We start from the raw sequence: 27,802 nt of genomic DNA on the forward strand, positions 1-27,802 counted from the left end.
CTGTCTATTCTCAAGTTTGGGTGCAAATTTTCCACGTGCATATCTGAAAATGTCATAACTGGGTGAGGTATATCTTGTTTGTAATAGCTATCAACATCCTGTTGTTCCACATTCACAGGAGGAGCATTGCGAGCTTGGGATGAAGATTCACCCCTTTCAGTCTGCAAAACACATCAAACACAATTTTTGTGCATCTAAATATGCATTAGTGTTAGCAAAATCATCAATCAAAATAATTACAATGACATGTCCAATTTATATCAAACTTATGCTCATTTTCATATTTTTATCAAATCTACACTTTTTTAAATAAGCATATACGAAAATGTTCGCCAAGTTCATAAGCATTCAACTCAAATAACATGTCAAAATAATCATTACTAGCAATTAAACAAGTTTCAAATGGCATTATCTCTCAAAAATCAAGTTCATGAATTTTAGACTTGAAAAAGTCCACTTTAATTCTCAAAAATCATGTTTAGGCTCAAAGTTTGGATCATTTAACTACCTAAACATGTTACACTACTTAATTTAGCAATAATTCATGACCAAAATCGGCCATAACCTGTTTATATCAAAAAGCCCCAAATTTGCTCAAGAACACAAACCCTAGATTATTCAAAATTTGAAGTTTAAGGCTTCTAATCATGTTAAATAGCATCACTCTAGGTTATACAAGCATAATACATAAACAATTTAAGCATAATTACACTAAAAAACATCAAAATCGAATTGGGTATAAAATTGCTTAGGAACACTAATTTTCGGATTAAATGGTGTTTAGGTGTAGAAATTTACCGTTTTTCTTGAGTAATTCCTTGATAGCATTCTTCTCAACATTATTTTGTGAAAGATTTGATGAAAAACGGCCAAAAATTGCGAATTTAAGATGTGTTTGTGTGTGTATTTTCGAGTTTTTTCGCAGTTTGGAGTGTGGTTGTGGGTGCAACTGATCTGTTCTGGCCGTTTTATTTTTTTTCTGTATTTTGCATCCTCCGCGACTTGCGGTGTTTGCTTCTTTCAAACTCCGCGAGTCGCGGCCTTTTTTTTTTATTTTATAAAAACCTTAACTTATAAAACAATTAAGTAATTAATTTTAAAATTTTGTTTCCTTGTTATTTAGGACGAGGTCGTTTCGAAACAATGTCCTAGTCCGTCCCTCGACAAAATTTTAAAATTTGTCAATTTAAAGCGCGGTTTTAAAAGCAAAGATTTTTGGATTTTTTAATGTTTTTGGCATACTTTAATTTAATAAGATTAAAACTAATGATAATAAAAGTTCTCGTCCCTCCCTCGGGTAAAGCAATTTCGGTTCAACGACCTAGTCTTCAACTCACGACGAATTTTAAAAATCATATTTTTAACTTAGCGAAATAAAGTAAATTTTTGTTTTTATAATCATACCAAACTTAAATTAAAAATGCATAAAATTAAAAATTCACACCAAACTTAAATAAAAATTCATATTATAAATTCACACCAAACTTAAATTATATTTTTGTTTTTTATACATACAAACTTATATTAAAAATATTAATTTTTTCAAATATTTACAATTTTAAATATATTGATTTAAGATTTATATATTAATTTTAAAAACATGGTAAAAATAAAATTAAAAATCTTTTTGGCTTTTATCCCACTTTAATCAATCAAATATTATCAAAAATATGCGCCCCTCTTTTCGATAAAGTAATTTCGGTTCTATGACCTAATTTAACTCATGACGAATTTTTGAAATATTTTGGGTTGATTGATTAAAGATATTTATACCTCAAGAATAAACGTTAAATTTCGCAGTGATGTAATAAATTTTCGTATGATATCAATAATTTCGGTCGCAAGACCTAATTTTATTGAATACCAATTTAATACTTTATAGCGAACAAATTAGGGTTTATTATCAAAAGGTTAAAAATAAAAATAAAAATTAAAAATGAAAACTGTACAAACTTACCTGTGAAATATATTTCTTAGTGATATGCTCTAGCCCACTCATAAGATAGTCGGACTAATTGATTTTCCATGGCTACAAAGGCGTAACCTCGAGCATTTAATGTTTTTTCTTCTAAACATATGAACAGTCCATCTCTGCATAAAGTAAAAAATTCGGTGTTTGAATAGGTTTGATTATTTGAACATTTACCTTCGTGTGACCATTTTCCGCATTTGTGACATTTTTCAAGGTGTCGTGCTCTTCTTTTCGCTGCGGATTTTGATTTTCCTTTACCAAATTGTAACTTATTATCTTCGCATCTGGATTCTTTTCTTACTCCGTCCAATTTTTCTCTGATTAATGATACTATTTCACTCGGAAGTGTGTCATTATTACGTTTAGTGATCAAAGCGTGTAGCATTAGACCATGGTTCAGTTCACAGGAAGTCTTCACTTCGTAAAAACCTAAAAAAAATAAAAATTCAGAATGGGGGGAGAAGACTAGTTCTTTAGGGTCTGCTAGGGAAAGACCATTCGGGTTCCATTTTCGAGAACTACACGAAAACAGAAAATCTAACTCTAACAGAAATACATATTATCCTTAAAAGACTTGATTCTCCCCACACTTAGTTAGCTGTGGTATCGAAATTGTGATTAACTTCATTGTCAACTTCCATCAGACCATGTATGTAATGTTTAACTCTGTGATCATTAACCTTAAATTCAATCCCATTTGAATTTATTAATTCTATCGTTCCGTATGGGAAAACTCTTTTGACTATGAATGGTCCAGACCATCTTGATTTCAATTTTTCAGGAAATAGCCTGAATCGTGAATTGAAAAGAAGAACTCTATCTCCTTCTTTAAATTCTTTTGAACTTCTGATTCTTTTATCATGCCATTTCTTCGTTCTTTCTTTATAGATTAACGAATTTTCGTATGCTTCATGTCTTAATTCTTCTAATTCATTTAATTGATTTAACCGTAGACGTCCAGCTTCATGTAAATCAAGATTACATGTCTTCAAAGCCCAAAATGCTTTGTGTTCAATTTCTACTGGAAGATGACATGCTTTTCCATAAACGAGTCTAAAAGGTGTGGTTCCAATTGGAGTTTTGTAGGCTGTTCTAAAAGCCCAGAGTGCATCCTCCAACTTAATGGACCATTCCTTCGGATTTGATTCTACGGTTTTCTCTAGAATACGTTTTAATGCTCGGTTGGTATTTTCAACTTGTCCACTTGTTTGTGGATGATATGCAGTGGAGATTTTATGAGTTACTCCATATCTTTTGAGAACTTTCTCAAGTTGATTATTACAGAAATGAGTTCCCCGATCACTTATTAAAGCTTTCGGTGTTCCAAACCTTGCAAAAAGACATTTTAAAAAGTTGACTACAACTCGTGCATCGTTAGTTGGGAGAGCTTGTGCTTCCGCCCATTTAGATACATAATCAATGGCTACGAGAATGTATAAATTATTATGAGATTTTGGAAATGGACCCATAAAGTCAATACCCCAAATGTCAAATACTTCACATACTTGAATGACATTTTGTGGCATTTCATCACGTTGACTTATTTTTTAGGCCCTTTGACAAGCATCACAGGATTTGCAAAGAAGGTATGCGTCTTTGTAAATTGTAGGCCAATAGAATCCAGCATCATAAACTTTTCTTGCTGTTAGTTGAGGCCCATAATGCCCTCCTGTTGGTCCTGTGTGACAATGGTTTAAAATTTTACTAGCTTCATCTCCGAATACACATCGGCGTATTATTCCATCTGGATAACTTTTAAACAAATGTGGATCTTCCCAGAAATAGTGTTTTATGTCATTGAAGAATTTCTTTCATTTTTGGTATGATAATCCTTTTTCAAGGAATCCACAAACTAAGTAGTTTGCATAGTCTGCAAACCATGGAATTTCATTATAATCTATCTTCAATAGATATTCATCAGGAAAGTTGTCTTGTATGGCCGATTCATTTAGAACTTCTAATTCGGGATTTTCAAGACGAGAAAGATGATCAGCGGCGAGATTTTCTTCTCCTCTTTTATCTCGGATTTCAATATCGAACTCTTGTAAGAGTAAGATCCAACGGATTAATCTTGGTTTGGCATCTTGTTTCGAAAATAGGTATCTAAGAGCAGAATGGTCGGTATAGACCACCGTTTTTGCTAGAACGAGATATGAACGAAATTTTTCAAAAGCAAAGACAATAGCAAGGAGTTCTTTTTCAGTAGTTGTGTAATTTGTTTGTGCTCCTTGTAACGTCTTACTAGCATAATATATAGGTTGAAATCTTTTTTCAATCCTTTGTCCTAAAACGGCTCCCATTGCAAAATCACTTGCATCGCACATTAGTTCAAACGGTAGATTCCAATTTAGTGTTATCAGGATCGGCGCATTAGTGAGTTTCTCTTTAAGAATATTAAAAGATTTGATACATTCATCTGAAAAGATGAATGGAGCATCCTTTTCTAGGAGTTTATTCATAGGAGTGGCAATTTTAGAAAAATATTTTATGAAACGTCGGTAAAAACCGGCATGCCCTAGAAAAATTCCTAACTCCTCTAACATTGGTAGGATGTGGAAGTTTAGCAATTACATCTACTTTAGCTCTATCCACTTCAATTCCTTCCTTTGAGATTTTATGTCCAAGAACGATGCCTTCTTTAACCATGAAATGGCATTTCTCCCAATTAAGTACTAGATTTGATTGTTCGCATCTAATCAGCATTCGTTCAAGATTAGCTAAACATGATTCAAATGTATCACTGAAGACTGAAAAGTCATCCATGAAAACTTCCATGCATTCATCTATCATGTCGTGAAAAATCGCCATCATGCACCTTTGAAAGGTTGCAGGGGCGTTGCAAAGTCCAAATGGCATGCGTTTGTAAGCAAAAGTACCATAAGGGCACGTGAACGTGGTTTTCTCTTGGTCTTCGGGTGCTATTGGAATTTGAAAATATCCGGAAAATCCATCAAGAAAATAATAGTAACTGTTTCCGGCTAATCTTTCCAACATTTGATCAATGAAAGGTAAGGGAAAGTGATCTTTTCTGGTGGCGTCATTTAATTTTCTATAATCAATACACACATGCCATCCTGTTACAGTCCTAGTAGGAATAAGCTCATTTTTCTCATTTGTGATAACAGTCATGCCACCCTTCTTAGGCACGCATTGAACTGGGCTTACCCATGGACTATCAGAAATTGGATAAATTAAACCTGCATCAAGCAGTTTAATAATTTCTTTTTTAACTACATCTTGCATATTAGGATTTAGTCTTCGTTGGCGTTGCACATACGTTTTATGACCTTCTTCCATAAGGATTTTATGTGTGCAATACGAAGGACTTATTCCTTTAATATCATGAATCTTCCATGCAATGGCTGGTTTATGAGCTTTTAACACAGAAATGAGTTGAGATTTCTCATTTTCAGTAAGAGAAGACGATATTATTACAGGTAATTCAGATTCACCATGTAAATAAGCGTATTCCAAATGGTTTGGAAGTGGCTTTAACTCTAATGTCGGAAGTTCTTCTATCGATGATTTATATCGATATCTGTCTTCTTCTTTTAGCATTTGAATTTCTTCTGTTGTTGGTTCATATCCATTAGCCATTAGTGTAGCTAACATTTCAGCTTCATCAATTGGTTCAGTACCTTCTCCTAAAGAACATTCTCCCGTTCCTTGTAATTCTGGAAATTCTTCTAATAATTCTGCATGTGAATCTATAGTTTGAATATAATAACATGTATCATCTGCAGATTGCGGTTGTTGCATTGCTCTATCAACTGAAAAGATAACACTCTCATCCTCTATAATTAGGGTCAATTTCTTACCAAACACGTCTATCATTGCTTTAGCCATGTTTAAGAATGGTCTTCCTAATATGAGAGGAACTTGTGAATCTTCTTCCATGTCCAGAACAACAAAATCTACTGAAAATACTAAAGTATCAACTTTAACTAGCATGTTTTCCATTATTCCTCTAGGATATTTTATTGATCGATCGGCTAGTTGTATGCTTATTCGTGTTGGTTTCAATTCTCTTAGGTCTAGTTTAGCGTATAGTGAATACGGCATTAGATTTATACTAGCACCTAAGTCTGCTAATGCTTCTATTGAACTAAGACTACCCAGAAAACATGGAATTGTGAAACTTCCTGGATCAGATAGTTTTTCTGGTATCTTATTCAACAGCACTGCTGAACAATTAGCATTCATAGTAACGACCAAGAGTTCTTCCATTTTCTTTCTATTTGTGATTAGATCTTTCAAGAATTTAGCATATCTAGGCATTCCTGAAATCACATCAATGAAAGGAAGATTGACATTTATTTGTTTAAACATATCCAAGAATTTAGATTGCTCGGCTTCAAGTTTCTCTTTTTTCATTTTACTCTGGTAAGGAAGTGGTGGTTGGTATGGTTTAACATAAGGTTTAGCCTTAACTGTGTTATCTTCATTAACCTTTTCAACTACCGGTTCTGTTTCCTTATCTTGTTCAGGTTGTGGTTCTTGTGGAGTAGGAATAGCTTCCTCAGAAATTACAGGTATTTCAGGTGGTTTAAGTGTTGTACCACTTCTTGTGGTAATGGCTTTAGCTGTTTCATTCCGGGGGTTAGCATTTGTATCACTAGGTAAACTTCCCGGTTTTCTTTCACCTATTAACCTTGCTAGGTTACTTACTTCTTGTTCCAAATTTTGAATAGAAGCTTGTTGATTTCTAAATGCTTGAGCATTTTGTTCATTAGTTTGTTTCTGAGATGTGAAAAACTGTGTTTGAGTTTCAACTAGCTTCGTCATTATATCTTCTAAATTTGACTTTTTATCATCGGGTTGTGGTGGTTTGTTTTGAAAATTAGGTCTTTGCTGATTGTAAGTATTGTTGGATACTTGTTGATTACTAGGACCTTGTTGGTTGTTGTATGGAACATTTCGGTTATAATTCTGGTTTTGATTGTAAATCGGTCTTAGCGGTTGATAATTATTCTGATAATTATTTCCAGGCCTTTGGTTTAGATATGAAATATTCTCTCTTTGTTCCATTGTTAGTTCAATACTGAGACAATCTTTAGTCAAATGTGGTCCTCCACACTGCTCACAACTAATTCGTATTGAGTGAATATCTTTAGTCATCTTTTCCATTCGTCTCTCGACAGCATCTATCTTTGCAGAAATGGAATCTAAGTCATGGCTAGAATCTGCTCTAGCTGCTTTAGATGATCTAACGATATCTTTTTCTTGGTGCCACTCATGTGAGTGGGAAGCAGTGTTATCAATAATTTTGTAAGCATCAGTTTCTGTTTTCTTCATAATAGAACCACCAGCTGCTATGTCTATGTCTTTCCTCGTAGTGATGTCGCATCCTTGGTAGAATATTTGTACTATTTGACAGGTGTCTAAACCATGTTGCGGACATCCTCTTAATAACTTCCAAATCTTGTCCACGCCACATATAGAGTTTCATTTGGTTTCTGTGTGAACGTAACAATTTCTCCTTGAAGTCTTACGGCTTTAGATGCCGGAAAGAATTGTTTAAGAAATTTTTCAACTAAAACATCCCATGTATCAATCGCCCCTTCAGGTAACGATTCCAATCAATCTTTGGCTTCTCCCTTTAAAGTCCAGGGAAATAACATAAGATATATCTGTTCATCCTCAACTTCTCTTATTTTAAATAGTGTGCAGATCCTATTAAAGGTACGAAGATGTTCATTTGGATCTTCCTTCGGCGCACCACTAAATTGGCATTGATTAGTCACCATGTGTAGAATTTGTCCTTTGATTTCATAATCTGGCGCATTAATGTCAGGATGAGTAATTGTGTGACCTTGGCCAGTGCGTTTAGCTCTCATTCGGTCTTCCATACTTAAAGGTTCCAGATTCTCCATAATTGAATTTGTTGAATCGAAATCACTAGAGGATTCTGATTTAATGGTTCGTTCCTCAACAATCTCTGTTTGAATGATTGGTGGTTCCGGAGGAAAAATTAATGGTTCAGGATCTATGAATCGTCCCTGAATATTCTCCGGATTCTCAATTGTGAGGTCGGGTTCAAAAAATGGATTATCGGAAATTTGAACTGGAGTACTTGGTCGACTGGATGACGATTCTAAAGAAAAATCAACGGCGACAATATTAGCTAGATGTCTTGATCGAGTTACAGGTGGTGAACGTCTTGCTCGGTGCATTCACTGAATATCCTATTTGTTTTTAAAAGGAAAAAAAAATTTATATAAGTTATCCAATTAATAGACTTTTCTGATTTTGCCCACGTTTCGAATAGCCAAAAGATGCAGCAGAGGGGCAGGATTCGTTTGGTCTCAATATAATTGAGGACCGTTTGGCTCCAATAACCCGGTCCACGTACAAATCCAACTATTACTACGAACCAGAAAATTTTGATGTCTATCAATTTAACCACTTAAAATAAGTTTTCGTAATTTTAAGAAATTTAGATAAGAAGTAGAATAAAAATCTATGTCCTAAAACTAGAATGGCGAGAAATAAGAAAGAAAAAGAGCGCGTCGAAAAAGGTCGAAAAAGAAAAGGGTTGAAAAATAAAAGGCGTCGAAAAATAAGAAAGAAAAAGAAAATGACTATAAAACTTTAAAACACTCGACTAACCCAACCTTATTACTATTACTAACTTAAAATTAAAATTGTAAATTGAGATTACAAATTGGAGTGATAATTGATACATAGGTAAAAGGCGTCGAAAAAATAAAAATAAGAAAGTAGCGCGTCTAAACTTAAAAAGGAACTAAAAACTAAAAATTAAAAGTTGCGTCTAAAAATATTAAAGCTTACAAGTAAAACTATATCCCAAATGGCAATAACTTAAAAAGGAACTAAAACTTAAAAAGGCGTCGCAAAATTCTAAAGCACTTAGATCTTAGTCTAAAGAAAAAGCACTTAAGGGATTTTACGGCAAAGCCTAAAAATCTAAAAATAAAAATAACTATGGCAAAAACTATATTTAAAACTAATTATGAGCGAAAAATACAAAAATTACGCTAAAATGAATAAAAAGGAACAAATTATAAAAATATACTAAAAGTTGCAAAAATTACAATTTTTATAAAAATATTATTTTTATATTATTTATTTTATAAAACCATTAATTTTATAAACTAATTAAACTAATTAAAATTAAAAATACAAAATAATAAATAAACTAAACTAAATTAATTAAAATAATTAAACCTAATTAGGGTTAAATTTAAATAATAAAAATAAAAACCCGTAATTAATGCGATATTAGGGTTCTGTGTACCCGTGTCAGAGTGTCTCCGTGACTTGTGGTGCCACGTACTAGAAAACCCCGCGGGTCGCGGGAAATGAAAATTCAGATGACAGCTGGTTTCGACAAGTTTCAGTTTTTTATTTATTTATATATATATATATTTTTTATTTTTCTATTTTAATATTTATATAAAATATTTATATAATTTAAATAAAAACTTATATTTAAAAACTAAAATAAAAATAGAATACTTTATAATTTTATAAATAACAATCTAAAAAAATAGATTTATATATATTTATTTTAATTTTTTTGGTTTTTTTAATTGTTTTAAATAAAAACAAAATATTTAAATAAAACTTATATTTTTATAAAATAAAAATAAAGAAACTTTATAAAACTTAAAGAAACTTTATATTTTTGTTTTCTTTTTATGTTTTCGAATATTTAAAACGTATTTTTATAAAAACGTATTTTTATAAAAGTAAACTAAAAATAAAAATCTTTTTTTATATTTAGCTTTGCACTTCCGGCGTTTAAGCAAGAAATTGATTCCCCAGCAGCGGCGCCAAAAATACTTGATGTTATGCGAGGTGTATATAAAATAGCTTTATTTTTTACAAGAAAATACTATTAAATACAATACAATTTTACACAAGATATTTATTTATTTATAGAATGGATATACTTAAACCTTGCTACAACACTTATAGGCAGTGTACCTAATCGTATAGTAGTGTAGTTTTTAGTAAGTCCGGTTCGTTCCACAGGGAATCTTTTAAACAAAGCTTAACGCTATATTAGTTTAATTTATAAAAATACAAATATATATATATATATATATATATATATATATATATATATATATATATATATATATATATATAAGTAATATTATTATTATAAAGGGGGGGTTTTTACCGTTTAATGACCGGTTTATCGATTTTAAAACTTAAGTTGCAGTTAAAACCAAATGTAAAATAATAAAAATAAATACAACTTAATTTAAAGCGTAAAATAAATAACGATAATGAAATTGCGATAAAATAAAATTGCGATAATTAAAAAGTATGATAATTAAAAGTGCAATTAAATACAATAACAATAAATAAAAGTGCGATAATTAGAAGTGCAATTAAATATAAAATAAAGGAAATTAAATATGAAATAAAAGAATTATGCTTATTTAAACTTCCGTAATCATGATGTTTGACGTGTTGATTTTATTTTTATGCCCATGGGTTAATTGTTCTTTGTCCTGGATTATTTAATATGTCTAAACGGATTTGTCCATAATAGTCCATCAGTCATAAATATAAAGAGCGAAAGCCTTCGTCAAATTATTCTTATTCCCGAAGTCAAATATTCCAACTAATTGGGGATTCGAATTGTAACAAGGTTTTAATACTTTGTTTAATGAATACACCAGGTTATCCACTGCGTGTAAACCAAGGTTTTACTACTTTGTTAACAATTACACCAATTACCCTTGAATGTAATTCACCCCTGTTTCAACAAGTCTATTAACTATTAATCCAGTTCCGTGTCCGGTAAAATGAATAATTATTGGTATTTATAGATATCCCACCCACCGTACCCAGTCAAGCGTATGTGGTTATATATAAATACGTCAAATTATAAGTTTGTATATTAAATTAACAAGGTATTGTTTAGTTAATATAAAACCCATTAATAGCCCATAGTCTAATTTCCACAAGTGTCGTTCTTTTATCCAAACCCCAATTATGGTACAAAGCCCAATTACCTAATTTTAGTAATTAGCCAAACATCATGATTACTTCGATTTAAATAAGCATAATAATAACTTAGCTACGAGACATTAATGAAAATAATATAAACATAACTTACAATGATTAAAAATAGCGTAGCGTTACACGGATAGAATTTCGACTTACACCCTTACAACATTCGCTAACATACCCTTATTATTAGGATTTAAAATTAAAATTAATATTAAAATATAAATTATATATATAATTACGTATATATTGAGAGAGAGATAGATTATATGATGATTGAAAACGATCAAACTGCGTTGCCTTTTATATGGATTTGAGTCCAGGGAAGCTCCGCGACTCACGTAATTTTTGCACTGCAAACTCCGCAACTCGCGGAGTTTGTTTTTCCAGCTCACACTAATTTGGAACCTTTCTTGCCGACGATTTTTAAATATATTATAATATATATATAAATTTTAAGAATTAATTATATATTATATTATATTCATGTGCATAGTTGACTTGTAATTTTTAGTCCGTTGCGTCGAGCGTTGAGAGTTGACTCTGGTCCCGGTTCCGGATTTTCGAACGTCCTTGCGTACAATTTAATATCTTGTACTTTGCGTTTTGAATCTTGTACTCTTGTAATTCTAAGACGTTTCTTATCAATAATTGGAACCTCTTTGATTGTATTTTGTACTTTTGAGCTTTTTGGTCGTTTGCGTCTTCAATTCGTCGAATCTGTCTTTTGTCTTCACCTTTTATTATTTAAACGAATATCACTTGTAAATAGAACAATTGCAACTAAAAGCTTGTCTTTCTTGAGGAATAATGCTATGAAATATATGTTCGTTTTTAGCATTATCAGTTCTTGATTAGGAGGACATTCGTGGTTGACCGGTCGAGTGATGTGTTTATGAACCAATGAAGTACGGAGTTTAATGAGGAATAAATCTCTCTCGGTTTGGAGTAATGCAAGACTTGGTTCACGGCGTAGTGGATCTAGTATATCGCGTTGGCCGATATAGTTATGGATGTAGCTTGTTGCGAGATTTAGTCGAGAGAACTTGAAGGGTTAATGGAGTTTTCCGTATTTTGACGTTGAGTGCAAGAGATACCGCTGGTTGCGGTAATTCAAGTTTGTGATTATTAGCATTGTACTTGGTATGGGTACGCTAAGGAGTTGATATCTCGGTATGAGATTGGTTGAGTTTTTCCAATGTGTGGAATTGAGAAAGTGTTTGTGCTCGGAATTGTGGATTTTGATAAATCGCGGGTGACGATTTAGTTGTTGAAGGTGACTATTTGAAAGGAATTACTTAGAGGAGTTAGGAGAATACAAGGTGAATCTGTGTATTCTAGGTGATCGTTATAGACTTCGGATGTTGTGTGTTGTACGTCTCGGAATGCGTGCAAATGTGTATTTAGTTAATGGATTAATCTTCGGGTTAATGAGTAATGTGGTAGAAGTCGGATCGAAACGTTTGTTCGATGACCATAGAGTGCAGCTCCGATCGGTTAAGTGACTCGGATCACGAGGACGTGATCGAATTTAAGTGGGGGAGAGTTGTAACACCCCGTTTTTCTAAACATGACGCTCGGGGCGTCATTTGAAGTCCAAGAATGATTAATTAATGTTTTGGATGTAATTAGTTGATCACGTTGGACTTTGGGATGTTTTAAAAGTGAAATTGGAGAAAATCAGGTAAACTGTTGAGTTCGGGTGTGTTTTGTCGCGTTCTGGTCTGTCGTGATCCGTGACAAACATGACCGAAACGCGATAACTTCTGATACATGGTTTCTGTCTTTCTGTCGCATTTGAGTATTGTTTGTCGCGTCCTGGTATCTCGAAACGCGACAAAGTGTCGCGAAACGCGACAAATGTCGCTGTAATGTCATTTTTGACCCATTTTAATGGAATCTTTTGAGGGTGTTTTGGTAAATTCACATATGGACGAGTTTTATACCCCAAATCAGTTCCAATGCTTATCTTATCTCCATTTTCACATCCAAACACTCTCATCTTCAAAGTTTAGAGAGAGAGGGAGATTCTAGAGAGAGATTTGGAGTTTTGATGATGATGAAGCTTGAATCGATCAAAGGTGCGAGTGATAAAGTTGTTCCTTTAGTTCTCGGCTACGTTTTGATTGTTATGGTAAATTCTAAATCTGAATTTCATTGTTTGATTTGAGATTTCATGTTAGGGTTTTGAGATTGTTATTTGTAAAACCCATTTAGATGATGAAGGGGGTTTATGAAAACTCACTATTTTGATATTTTGCGGGTTTTGGGTTGGTTAATGATTTAAGCATGTTTAAGGTTTGTAAGTAGGGTATAATCACTAGTATTAGTGATTTTAGGAGTGTTGGAACTTGTAAGACCCATTTGGGAGTAAAATGGGTGTATTTGGGTTATGTTGAGATAAGGAAAACCCTAATAGCTATGACCTAGGGTTTGGCCATGTGAATTGAAGTTGTAAGTGTTAAATTGTGTTGATTAGTCACTAATACACTTGTAAATGATGGAAGAATTGTAAATGGGTCATGTTTGGCTAAAATGGTATGTATAAGTGTTGAAATGGGTCAAATGAGTTAAGGTTGACCTAATTGGGTGAAATGGGTATGAAATACCCTAAGTTTGTGTTAATTGGTGTTAGTAGACTTACATCACTAGTTTTAGTAATTAAAGATGAGTCTTGGCCATTTATGGGTGGTTTTGGGTGTAAGTGAGTTATTTAATGCTTTTGGGTCATTAAATGCTTGAGAGTGAGTATTGTGGTTAATTCCACAAGTTGTGTATTGAATTTGTACTTATGTATTAGGTACCTTGTTCGAAGCATACGGAAGTGCTAAATCACCACCGACGTGATAAGGTGAGTGGAATAATTATGCGTATATGTATATGGCGTATGTATTTGTGAATGTTATGGTATGAACCACGTGCCGGTAGTGCCATAGCATGATGTGAACCACGTGCCGGTAGCATCAAGTGTGAACCACGTGCCGGTAGCACTATAGAATTTGGATGTGAACCACGTGCCGGTAGCATCAAGTGTGAACCACTTGCCGGTAGCACTATAGAATTTGGATGTAAACCACGTGCCGGTAGCATCAAGTGTGAACCACGTGCCGGTAGCACTATAAAATGAGGCGTGAACCACGTGTCGGTAGCGTCAAAGTGTGAACCACGTGCCGGTAGCACTATAAAAGAGTGAGACTCGAATGCGTATGGTGTGAACCACGTGCCGGTAGCACCATAGCGTTTATGGTTAACCATATGGTATTGTGTATGTGTTGTAGTGTAGCATATTATATTGTTTGAGTATATGCTATTGAGTATGCTAGCTTGCGATATTGGAGGTTATTAGCTTGATACTTGAGATGGTTTGCTAATTATATTGCTAGCATGTATGCGGTATGTGAGTAAGTGTATGCAAGTAGGTACATTATATATGTATATGTATAATTATTGCATTCACTAAGCGTTAAGCTTACCCCTCTCGTTGTTTACCTTTTTCAGGTATTGTGTATGTGAAGTTAGCTAGTCGTTAGACTAGATGTGTAGGAGCGCTTGGGCTCGATGGAGTAGCTTTTGGAGTTTTGGACGCGGATTTGGAGATTTGGTAGTCCCCAGGATTATGCTTTTGGTATCGGGTTGGGTTATTGTGTACTAACCCGTATTTCTTGTGTTCGGGTCATTATTACAAATGATTTTGTAAAGTGTAATTTGTGTACCAAGGGTCACGATAAATTGTTAAACGTATCATTACGATGTTATGTTTTGATTAAAACAGAGTTGAAAATGTATTGTATTAATGAGACCTAACTTATCAAAAAAAAATGTGCTCCGTTTTTGGTTAAACGGATTGGGGTTGTTTCACTTAACATTACTAATTAAAACTTGGTACATGTACACTACAAAGATGGTTCTGAATTAATACCCAACTTTAAATTTATTCTAAATATTTTCTCTACAGATGGTGCATCAACTTCGTAGAGGGTTAATTGTGTTTCAAGTCTTTTGTTGATTGTATCAGATTTTATCATATTTAATGTTGTTGTTTGATATTGGTCGGTTTATACATATTCTATCTCGCAATATCGGTCCTAGTTTTTACGTCTTGAGTTAAAGATTGAAGATTTATTGAGCTTATTAGTTAAAGAATAACGTTTTTTTTTGTTTCATGGTGTGATTTGCTTGTTTTTTGTGACTTACAAGTGTTCCGGAGCCAAAGTTTCATAAAGTTTGGCTTCAATTCGAGCCGGGGTTTGAGCTAAATTTTATAAACATTTTCTAGGCTAAAAAGCTCCTAAAGACCTCCCATTCGTGAGATCTACAAGCCAAATAATCTCCCTTTCACGAGATCAAAGTCAAGTATGTTTACGCGTCGCAAAAGAACGAAAAACGAACGTGAGACACTAACCAGGGTGCCTCGCGATCGCGAGGTTGGCTAGCACAAGAAGCTCGCGTTCGCGATCTAATGGAATACAAGGATTTTTTTTTAATATACAATTTGATCAATTTTAGGTCCTAACTGGTTCCACTCGATTCTTGGGCGATTTTAGGGTTTCAAAGGCCAAAATTCATCAATTTTGAAGGAGCTTAACATCAAGATTGAAGATTAGACTTAGATATATGATTACTGACATTGGTAACATCTATTTTTGTGATTCAATAATGTTTTTCATTGTTTATGATTGTGTGTTTACTTGTTCTTTCATCATGGTTGGCTAAACTTTATTAGTGTTTGCTTAGATGTATTTAATTGTTGGATTGTCTTATTATTTGGATTATGATGTTTGAATGATTATTATTATTTGAGTTTGATCATAGAACCATTATTGTGTTAGGTTGTTACTTTAATTCAGTCACATAGCTTGTTGACTAGTTTATGACAGTTTACTAGTGATAAACAAGTTATACCTCAGCACTTAGTGATCTAGACATTTACATTTGCGTGTGAATGGTAATTTAATGTCACTGTCGTGTAAGTGCATTGAGTGACCTTTGTAACGGTGATTTCACCGACAGGAAAGTGAAAGGTGTGTGTCTCTGGACGCCACCTTTCAACCAATGCAGTAATTAATGCGTGATCCAACTTATGAAAACTGGTCGAGAAAACACGGGCAAGACCCGCTCGTCTAATATAACGAAAAATGCGCTCATTTATTTGTCCATACTCAAGACCCTTAATGTTATCCCAGAGACTTTTATCACATCTTCTCGTTTTCATCGGCTTCCCTTTAATTCCATCAGTCAATAATAAATATGACATATGTCTTCCTTGCCCTTATAACTACAACAATTCATTGTTTTTTGGTTACTCATTTACTCGTACGTTTTCCATATTTGTTAATAATCTAGTGAATGAAAGTGTGTATTTTGCAGTGAAATTCGAGTGTGATTTGGGATGGAGATTATGTGATATTTCTTATAGCTGAAACATCGATTTAAAACCTAAAAGGGTCCCGGTTTTCCCACATCTGGAATGACGTGTCACGTATTCAGCGGAATGCAATTTACTTTTTGCATGTATGTGTTCTGCGAGTAGGTGATGACGATAATTGATTGTACCGTTCCAGATTTCTCACTTCCGTGACCCTTATCCGTTAGCCACGTAGTTTTTTCCTGGTGGTAGTGGGGTTGGCAAAGGTCCACATGGACAATCCCGGATGTCCCACAACCGAGTATAGTGTGTTAAAAAATATTGACCATCCTTTTTTACAAAGTCTTCTCATATACATACAAATTCACCATGAGATGCAGGTGCAGAGCCTTGGTGTAAAAATATCATCTCTATTGTCGCTCAAAAATCTAATGAGAATTTTTTAATCTAATCTATTCTTATAAAAGGCTATAATGCTGATGTCAAAAAAAAGCCTTTTCCCCACTTTAAAAAAATTCAATAAGAATAAAAAAATTCTTAGAGTATTTAGATGATGTCAGCATTAATTTTAAATATATTTAATAGAAATTAAAAATTTAAACATAATTCCTTTTAAAAAATATTTAAACTTAATTTGAATTCATTTTATTCATTGTATTTGTTGCGATTTCCTAGATCAAATCTGTGTTACTCCATCTCTTAAATATCTGTAGCATGTCTCCTTTTCTATTGGTGTTTGTCTCTTGAAAATTGAATTGCATTGTATATACAATAGTGAATTCAAATCTAAGTTTAAGTTCTCTATAGATATTAAGTTTTCATCTTTATGATTGTAACAGCCTGACCTGATTTTCAGTTGTAGAGTGTGTCGTGCACTATTTTTGCGCGCTGCGCAAATTGGGCAGAACTGAAGTGCTGTTTTGGTAAATAATTAAATAAGATGGGGGACCTTTTTGCAATATTGCATGATCGATTTTGGAGATCTGAAAACAAATTTAAGTCTGTCATTTTGTTCATTTCATCTCAAACAAACACCCATTTAGAGTGAGAAAGTAAATCTTAGATAGAGAGAGCTTAATCTTGTGATGAAGGAGGCTATTATCACTTGATTTGGAGCTTAATCCTAGTGTTTCAACGTTCCTAGTTCGTCTTGGTTGCTAAGGTATAACCTAAATTCGAATTTAAATGGCGAGTGTGTGTGTGAGAGAGAAACGGTGAGGAGAGAGAAACACAATTTTTTGAGAGATGCACACAGGGTTGGTTCGAACAGGCAGAGAGCTGGTGAGGGCAATACTAGAGAGACAGATTCAAGGTTCTTCGGGTATCGTTTGACATCATTCATGTTCTTCAACTTCGGTGATCATTGGAGTATTTCAGATCTCTGGAGGACCTTCAAACCTTTCGGAGATCTTAGAGATATCTACTTAGCAGGCAAAAGGTTACGTAATGGCTCCAAATTTGCCTTTGCTAGGTTCCATGAGGTTGTTGACATGGATAATTTACTACATCGTCTAGAGGCTATTACGTTCGACTCGAGACCCATCAGGGTTTTCAAGGCAACCAACAGAAACCCTAACAACAATGGTGGCAATAACAGGCCTCCGGCTAGGGTTGAACCGGTGAAGATTGGACATGTGTGGAAACCTAAATGCAACCTCGTTGGTAATACAAATTTCTTACCTCTGGACAATGACTTCCCGGATCTGAAGGAGGCATATGGGGTTAACCACAGGAACACCTTATTCGGCTTTCCTATCCGCAATAGAAGGTATCGGGAAAATCATTTTAAAGAAGATTTACAGTCGCAAGTTTTGAAGAAGAGATGGGAAAGAAAGCTATTAAAGGAAGTTGAAAAGGCCAGAATTGTGGAAGTTGAAAACACTTCTACCTTCAACAATTCGGATGATTGTGTCTTGATTGGTGAATTAAAGAGTATAGGGTCGTTTAATCTTATCACCACTTTGGCCGAAGCTAATGGGTTAGATGGTTTTCATCTGAAGTACGTTGGAGGGATGATTGTGCTGGTTATTTGTGATAACTCCGCCATTGCAAAAAACATTATCGATGGTAGTTTTATGCCTTTCAATAACTGTTTTAAAGAATTGAAAGTTTGGTATGGTGGTTATATTAATCCTGGAAGATTGGTCTGGGTGGATATTGTTGGCGTCCCATTCGAGTTCTAGAAACCTCCACTTTCAACTCTATTGCTAATTGGTGGGGGCAGGCTATCGAGTTTGAAAACTGTTAATGTAACCAATGGTAAACAAAATTTAATTTCTGGTAGGGTTCTGATCCATACGTGGGAAGATGAACATATCTATGGTGTGGTGAAGCTTGTTGCAGAATCATTGTGCAAATATGTGAGTGTAATTGAATCCTTCGACATGATTGAACTGGATCTAGAGAACGTTAACGTGTCAGATTGGGAAGGTTTATCTGGTTCGGAGGAGGTATCAAATTCATATTCAGATGATAGTGACGATGAGATGGAGGAGGGAGAAGTCCGATCAAGTCGCCGGCGTAAGCATTCTATTCCGGTGGAAGATGACGGGTCTGCATGCATGGGTCTAAATCATCTTTTTGGAATTAACAATGATAATGATGATGCATTGTGTTTCGAGAATAGATCTTCTAGAGCCGCCAATGTTACGATTCCAAAAAAGTGGGTAACGTGATGGATGAGGTGTCAAATAACCCAAACAGACAAGATGCAACTTTTTATTGCCCAATGGTTAACACTGTGGGCCCTAGCCATGCCATTTCTGTTAACGCGCCAAACTTGCCTTCTGGCCCAATGGACCCTAGAGATAAAGTAGTGGTGGAAGATTTAAGTGAGACTGATTGTGATTCAGATGATGCAAGAAATCTAAGCCCAATTATTGAGCCTAATCCAATTCGTGGCCCAAACGATGTTGGATCTCCTTACAAACAGATCCTTTTATCTAATGCTAAAATCATTGGGCCTACAGTTTGGCCTGGACTCAATCATGGAGTTCTGGATGCAGCTAGTGATATTCCTCCTGTGAAACAACCTCTCTCGATGAAAAAGAAAAATGAAAAATCATACGTCTCAGACTCTTCTAATGGCGGCTGGAAATCGATCTGTAATTGGAAAGCCTCGATGAAATTATTACACGCCAACAAAGTGGGTAGAAAAAAGAAGAAGATCGATGGGCAGGGCTGTGTCAATTGCGGTAGTGGGGATAGCAAAAGAGAGAAAAAGTCGAAGGGTTCCTCAATGTCAAAACCCACCTCAAAAGGTAAATCTACTTCCTCATCGCGCAATAGCAAGAATGAAGAATTAAAGCATCTAATTTCTGAGAGCAGCATTGGGGTCGAGGAATTTGGCATGAATCTTGGTCTAAAATGGACCTAGAGGGCCCTATAATTTTATCTCCTTTGTTTCGTTTTAGCAGGTCTTAATGAAGATTATTTCGCTAAATATTCGTGGCTTCGGGTCTGGGAAAGAAAGTAAGTTCGGGGACGTTAGGAAATTATGTTTATCGAAAAAACCTTCTATTATTATTCTTCAAGAAACTAAATGCCATCACAAGGATGATAATTGGGTTTTCGGTCTTTGGAGCTCCAAAGAATGTGACTACGTTCAAAAAGAAATGATGGGTAGGTCGGGTGGTCAACTAATTATTTGGGATAAGAATATGATTGAAGTCAGTGGAATGCAAGTTAGCGATTTCTTTATCGCTATTCGGGGTAAGTGGAAGGATTCGGGTATGGAATCGATTATTGTTAACGTTTACGAGCCGCACGATGATATTAACAAACATAAGATGTGGGACTCACTTTTTGATCTCCTACGTATTAATGGGGTTTTGTGGGTTGTGTGTGGGGATTTCAACGAGGTTAGAGACCCCTCAGAAAGCCTTAACTGTGAATTTTTTGAAAATCAGGCAAAGATGTTTAACGAGTTCATTGACCAAAACATGCTTGCTGATATTCCGATGGGTGGGAGGAAATTTGTAACGACCCTGGTTTTTCCTACGTTATTTATTAATAATTATTATTATTAATACGCTTGATTAAACGAATGTATGTTATTACATTTACATGTTGCTTTAATTGCCCGTACTTGAACTTTAAATGCCCGAAACGTCTTTGTGACACCCGGAACTTGCACGAATAATATTTTAAGATATTATTTACATTCATGATTAATTTTACTAATCATTTTAATTAACTATGGCTATTAGTTAATTACTTGGGCTTTATTTGGTTTAACTAGAGATTTATTGAACTTGGGCTTTAATTAATGAAATGGACACTTGACTTGGGCTTACAAGCCCACCCTACTTCTTTTAATGGACATTAAGCCCACTCTTGCATACTTGTAAGTATCATTTAAACATAAACTAACTAGTTACTTGCTTAAGGAATCTAGTTGCCTTATAATCCCCATGAGACTAACCCTTTTACCCAACTTTTTCAAGCTTTACATACAAGTAACCATAAGACTCTTTCTTCCCTCCTTTTTGCTGCAGAATTTCGTGGCCCTTAGGCCATTACATGGGCATTTTAGTTTCATTTTTCATTACTACATACTCACTTGAAGTCTTCTCTCAAACCACACACACATTACTTGCATACTTTTCTCTCTTTTCTCTCTCATTTTTCTCTAAAGATTGTAAGTATTATGAACAACTTTTCTTCTCTTTTCTTTGTCCCAAAACTGATTTCTACATGAACATCATCATCATCAATCTTTGTTGTTAAAACTTTTGTTACTTGTTCTTGTTTAAAGTTAATTACTTGTAGGTTACTAAGTTGTTTACTTACTTACTTTCATGTTACAAGATCAAACTTCTTAGTTTTGATTCTTCATAATATCTTGTATTCATCAAGAACATCCAAGAACATAATCTATCTAGTTATGTTCTACATATTTTGTTTCAAAAGATTTAAAGTTTATAATCTTTATAATTGTTACTTGTGTTCTTGTTTGTTGTATGTTACTAGTATACCACCTTCATGGTTGGTTTAGGTTTATCTTTCATTTTCTTTATTTCTTATTGTTAAGTTGCTTACTAAACATTTGAACAAGGACATGAAAACAACAAGAGCTTACACTTTGGTGCAAGTATCATGGATCCAACACTTGGTTGTGATCTTTCTTAGTGTTCATGAACTTGTTCATAAACTTACATGTAACCTTGGTTCATCAAACACTTACAACACTTGCACTTGAGTTATGATGGACAAACCTTGGTCAAAATGATGTTAACACATCAACGAGTTGTACACTTGAAGCTATACGCATCAAGGATGAGAACCGTGATGAACATCAAGCACCGAGACAACCGGAACTCTCCAAAACCCACTGTTCTGTCCAAAACCTACTGACCTGATGCTTCAGGAACAGACCAGTAGACCTGGGCTGTTCTAACCTTGATTTTTAGATAGAACTTTTCGAGTAGATAACTTTTCATATAGGACTCGTCTTAATCCGAGTTACGGTTTAGGATTTATGGCCCTCCGATCGTTACCATGTCCTTTAACGTTGTGCAGAAATTTCTGACCTACTCGCACTTAGACCGTCGCCACGGTCAAACCAAGACGAGTTTGCTTCTGTAAATTTTACCACACTTAAGGAACTCATAGACGGAGCCATGACCACTGGTCTCACCTTAATTCAGTAAGGGTAGAGGCCATGGTGACTGACCGAAGTCAGCCTTTGTTTTAAACGACTTTCATAAACGAGTCTTACTTGTTACCTTTTGTTTAATGATGATTGATGATGACCCTTATGACCTTAATTACGTACTTGTAAACCTTTTGAGACGACTTATTGACTTAGTGCTATTTGACTTAGGTTGAGGACGTTTGGACCGTTACTTGCACACCACTTTCCGACTACTACCTTACCATTACTACTAATCATTGTGAGTTATAGCATTCCCTTTTTACTTTAACTTATTTTGGGAACTGAGAATACATGCGGATTTTATGTTTTACATACTAGGCACGAGTACTTAAACTTTATATATGTGTGGGTTATATAACGGCAGAAACATTCCCTTTAGCTCGGTAACGTTTAATCATTGGTTTTTGAACCGTGAACGCGAATCTTAGATATGGATCCATAGGGTTTGACATCCCCACTCGGGCTAGTAGCGCTAGCATTTAACGAGTGTTTAATACTTCGAGGTTATACGCACTTGCCAAGTGCACTTTAAGGGGGTACTTTAAACGTTAAGTTAGTTACCGGGTGCCCACGGTTAAGCATATACTTTTACATACTTTTGAATCGCTCGTTGTAGCATTGAAATCTCGTGGCCTACTTACATTACTGTTATACTTAAACTATAGCTCACCAACCTTTGTGTTGACCTTTTTAAGCATGTATTTTCTCAGGTGCTTGAAGTCGCTTCCGCTATCTTACTAGTCGTGCTGTAGAACCCGCTGCCTAGAGTTGTTATCGCATGACTACTTATGTTGCATTCACACTTTTTACTTATGAACTTATGTTATGTAACGACCATTATGGTCACGTACACTTATTTAATGCTTCTACTTAGTGAAGCATACTTTGATTTGTAAAACAATTGACGTATGTTATGACGTCACTTTTATTAATGAATGCAAACTCTGTTTTGAAAACGCATATAGTACTTAACCTTGTAATGATCCTGTTGATGATGGTCCGTACATGATGATTTAGTACGGGGCGTCACATTTGGTATCAGAGCGTTGGTTGTAGGGAATTAGGATGCATTAGTGAGTCTAAGACCGACCCGAGTAGGATTCACTAATAGGGCTAATCTACAACTTGTTAGTTTACTTGTTTCCGCTGAACTTATTGCATGCTGCTGCTTACTGTTACTGCTATATGCCGTATGCTACTACATGATTTCACTACTGCATGCTATTACTTGCTTTCGATTGCATGCTAGTTTCGTATGATTACTGATATTGCCATGCTACTTATTGTTATACATGATTTAAACTGTTGGCCTATTATTTGCTTGCTTTATGACATACTGACATGGAAAATTTATTTTTCCTTGTTCAGATGTCGGACGTTCCACCTACTGACATCCCGAGCGGCTCAGGCCCCGTTGTTCCTCCCACTGCTGCACCTGTTGCTGCTACTGCTGCTGCTGCTGACATTCCGGCCCCGACACCCACTGGCGACCCCGGCGCCTCTAGTTCTGGAGCTAGCTCTAGTGTGCCTATCCCGGCGTCTTCTTCCAGACCCCTGAGGCAACTGGCTCGCATTGGTGGCATGGAGATCCCCGCGGAGTTCGGGGAAGGTCCCTTCCGCAATCACTGGGGCACACCTTGCCGACGCACTGCCGACGGCCGCTTAGCCGTGATTACGCCAGGCCGACACCGACAGATGTTGGCCGCTTTCGGATATGTTGAGCCACCCGCACCACCACCGCATGATTCAGACGACGGTTCTTCCACCGATGCTTCTTCAGACGACACCTCATCTGACGACTCCAGTGATGAGGAGGATCCCGCTGACCGACCGATTCAGGCACCTTCTACCCCGCCGAAGAAGCGGTATCGCTTCGCTGGCATAATTCCTGGTCGTACTGTCACTGACGCTTATGGTCGGCGTCGTAGGATCACTGCTCGTAAACGGCTGGTGCCGTACCCCGCCGACCCACTGATCTTACCGTCTCCACCCAGAGCCGGACCATCCACTTCAGCACCACCGGCTCCACCTGCACCGCCAGCACCACCTGCCCCACCATCTTCCTCTAATGAGGAAATGAGGCGGGAGATTGAGATTCTCCAGACTCGAGTTACTGAGCTCGAGGAGCAGTTGGCTCATGTTTTGGACATCTTGTACCCACCATCGCCGTAGGACTTTGTACTAGATTCTGTATTGTAATCTCTTTTGTAATTTCATATTTCACTTATGTAATGTACGAACTTATTGTAATGTATGAACTTATTATCAGTAATGAATGGAATTTGTGTTGCTTACTTCTTGCGCAAGTGTTCTATTTACGTTATCATCTCATGGTTTTGTGGTACTTGTATCTGCTTGCGTTATTTAATCAACACGTGTTGTGCTGTTCTCATGTTGGTTGTTATATAATGTACTATTATTATTTGCATAATGGATTTTGACTTGAGTCAAAATGTTTGTATAGAACATCATGGCCAACGGAAGAACCACACCTACCGCCGCCCAGATTGAGGACATGATTAACGAACGTGTCGCTGCTGCACTAGCTGAAAGACAACCCCAAGTTCCACCACCACCGCCTGTCAATCCACCTGTCGTCCGAGATGGGTGTACTTACAAGGAATTCCAAAACTGCAAGCCACACTACTTCAGTGGCACTGAGGGACCCGTCGGTCTCACCAGATGGTTCGAAAAGTTGGAATCGGTATTCAGGGTTAGCAATTGTTCTGAGGCTAACAAAACGAAATTTGCATCTTGCACACTTTCTGATGGCGCGCTTACATGGTGGAATACCATGGCCCAAGCGCAAGGAATTGATGAGGCGTATGCTACGCCTTGGGAAGAATTTAAATGTGCTATGATCGAGGAATACTGTCCGAGAACCGAGATTCAAAAGATGGAAATCGAATTTATGCAATTGAAGACCGTAGGGGACGACCTTAACAGCTACAACCGTAGGTTTTTGGAATTGGCTCTTATGTGTCCAACCATGGTCACCCCCGAATTTAAGCGTTTGGAGAAATACTTCTCGGGACTTCCTAAGTCCATCAAGGGTAATGTTACCTCATCCAAGCCACCAAGTGTTCCCGAAGCAATGCGCATGGCGCATACTCTCTTGAATCAAATCATCCTTGACGAGCCGGAGAAGGCTAAGTTTGAAACTGTTAGTGGTGAAAAGAGGAAATGGGACAACAACCACAACAACAACAGGGGTAGGAACTATGATCAAAACCCGGCAAAGCGACAAGAAGGGTTTAGGCAAAACAACAACATGCACAACAACAACACCAACCCCAACAACAACAACCGCACCAATCCGAACTACAAGGGAACCCTACCACAATGCAATAGGTGCTACAAGCACCACACTGGGTATTGCAATGTTATCTGTGAGAAGTGCCAACGATCTGGACATGTTGGCAAGGATTGCAAGGTTACCACTTTGAATGTGAAGCCAAACCACAACAACAATGGGCCTAAGAAGTGTTATGAATGTGGAAAGACGGGCCATTTCAGAAACGAGTGTCCTAACAAGCGTAAGGATGGCGGACCACCACGTGCTAGAGCCTTCAATGTTAATGCAAGAGATGCACGCGAAAACCCCGACTTGGTGACAGGTATATTCAAGATCAACAATCTTTTAGCTTCTGTCCTATTTGATACTGGTGCCGATAGGAGCTATGTGTGTAGACATTTTTGTGATAAGTTAGATTGGTCGTTAGTTCCTTTGAAGGAAAGTATGCTTGTCGAGGTCGCCAATGGAAAACTTGAAAAGGTTGACCATATTAGTCGTGGAGCTATTATCAACATAGCTGGTGCAGATTTCGAAATTGATTTGATACCTATCAAACTGGGAAGTTTTGACGCGATCGTCGGTATGGATTGGTTGAGCAAGATAAAGGCCGATGTTATTTGTGGAGATAAAGCACTTCGCATACCACAAGGAGATGGCGAACCACTAGTTATCTATGGAGAGAGATGTACCTCGAAGTTGAACCTCATTAGTTGCGTGAAAGCGCAAAAGATTATGAAGAAGGGACGCTTTGCTGTCCTAGCACATGTGAAAGCGGTAGAAACTGAGGTGAAGAGCGTGAACGACGTTCGAATTGTGAACGAATTTTCTGATGTCTTCCCAGAGGAATTGCCTGGATTACCGCCGCAGAGAGCAGTAGAGTTTCAGATTGACTTAGTGCCAGGAGCTGCACCTGTAGCTCGCGCACCTTATAGACTCGCACCTTCCGAGATGCAAGAATTACAGAGTCAACTACAAGAGCTATTAGATCGAGGGTTTATCCAACCAAGCTTCTCGCCTTGGGGCGCACCTGTGTTGTTTGTAAAGAAGAAGGATGGATCCTTCCGTATGTGTATCGACTACCGTGAACTCAACAAATTGACTATCAAGAATCGATATCCTCTTCCACGAATTGATGATCTTTTTGATCAACTACAAGGATCGAGCGTTTATTCAAAGATCGATTTGCGATCCGGATATCACCAACTGAGGGTGAAGGAAAGTGACGTGATGAAAACTGCATTCAGGACCCGTTATGGTCATTATGAGTTCCTCGTGATGCCATTCGGTTTGACAAATGCACCTGCCGTGTTCATGGATCTCATGAATCGTGTCTGCAAGCCTTACTTGGATAAGTTTGTTATCGTCTTCATAGATGATATCCTCATCTACTCTAAGAGCGAAGAAGAACATGAGCAACACCTTCGGCTAGTGCTTGAACTCTTAAGACAAGAGCAACTTTACGCCAAATTCTCCAAGTGCAAATTTTGGTTGAAGGAAGTACAGTTTTTGGGTCATGTTGTGAGCGACCAGGGTATCAAAGTTGATCCCGCCAAGATTGAAGCCATCAGCAAGTGGGAGACCCCCACTACTCCAACGCATATTCGCCAATTTCTAGGTCTCGCCGGTTATTATCGAAGGTTTATCGAAGGATTTTCTCTGATTGCGCGTCCTTTGACCGCACTGACTCACAAGGGCAAGAAGTTCATTTGGGAACCCACACACGAATCAGCATTCCAAACTTTGAAGAAGAAGTTAACCTCCGCACCTATCCTATCACTTCCTGAAGGCAGTGACGACTTTGTTGTTTATTGCGATGCATCGAAGAGTGGTTTTGGTTGTGTACTGATGCAACGATCAAAGGTTATTGCCTATGCCTCCCGCCAATTGAAGATTCACGAGCGGAACTACACTACACATGATCTTGAACTTGGAGCCGTTGTCTTTGCACTCAAATTATGGAGACATTATTTGTATGGAACTAAGAGCACTATCTTCACCGATCACAAGAGTCTCCAGCACATATTCGATCAGAAGCAATTGAATATGAGACAGCGTCGATGGATCGAGACGCTCAACGACTACGATTGTGAACTCCGTTATCACCCTGGCAAGGCCAATGTTGTAGCTGACGCTTTAAGCCGAAAGGAGAGGACGGCACCTCTCCGTGTTAGGGCTCTGAACATCACCATCCATTCGAACCTCAACAACCAGATCAGAGTAGCCCAAGTTGAGGCTCTCAAGGAGGAGAACATATCTCACGAGCATTTGAACATACTTGTCTCTCGATTCGAGGTTAGAGAGTCTGGACTCCGATGTTATGCCGGAAGAATTTGGGTACCTTACTATGGAGATCTACGAAGCCTGATACTTGATGAAGCACACAAATCGAGATATTCGATTCACCCCGGTGCAGGTAAGATGTACCACGACCTTAAAGAACAGTATTGGTGGCCGAATCTTAAGAAGGACGTTGCGACTTATGTTGGTAAGTGTTTGACTTGCTCGAAGGTTAAAGCCGAGCATCAG

Source organism: Rutidosis leptorrhynchoides, chromosome 8 (assembly GCF_046630445.1).
Source record: "Rutidosis leptorrhynchoides isolate AG116_Rl617_1_P2 chromosome 8, CSIRO_AGI_Rlap_v1, whole genome shotgun sequence".
NCBI classification, from domain to species: domain Eukaryota; kingdom Viridiplantae; phylum Streptophyta; class Magnoliopsida; order Asterales; family Asteraceae; genus Rutidosis; species Rutidosis leptorrhynchoides.